This window comes from Prinia subflava, chromosome Z (genome assembly GCF_021018805.1).
Source record: "Prinia subflava isolate CZ2003 ecotype Zambia chromosome Z, Cam_Psub_1.2, whole genome shotgun sequence".
Lineage (NCBI taxonomy): Eukaryota > Metazoa > Chordata > Aves > Passeriformes > Cisticolidae > Prinia > Prinia subflava.
Window position 1 is genome coordinate 51,725,733 of NC_086283.1, and position 563 is coordinate 51,726,295.

Sequence of the window (563 nt, forward strand, 5' to 3'; positions counted from 1 at the left end):
CCTGGTTAAGTCAGCGTCACAGGACAACAAAAAGGAGTGGAGCAGTTCCATCATCAATCGTTCCTCTGAGAACATCGTGGGTTTCTTCTTTTTGCAGCTGTAGAAGGCAGATTTTTTTTTTCTTCTTTTTTCTTTCCTCACTAGCTTGCAACTTGACCACGTAGGCGCCAGTTATCACCGTGGGGGCCCAACCAGGAAAACAGACTGGGGACACAGATCTGGGTGCAACAACAGCAGCAGGGCAGAAGACCTTGCCCTTAGTTTATTTTTCCATTATATATCTGTGTCAAGGTGACCATGGATTGGAGAAGGGTATCGCCACCTCTCCTGTCACATTGGTCCAGGAGGCTGTCATTCAACCTCCCCTTGTCTTGGAGAAAGAATTCATAACATTGCCAATATTTACAAAACATGGTCCTTTACAATTCACCAGCGTGAGAAACTGCACGTTTCTCCTTTAATATGAACGCTCAGCAAACCAGGAAAATTCATGGCAACATTCATGTGCTTGGGACAATTACATGTGTTCATCCACAAAAAAAAACAACCCAAAAAAACACCTG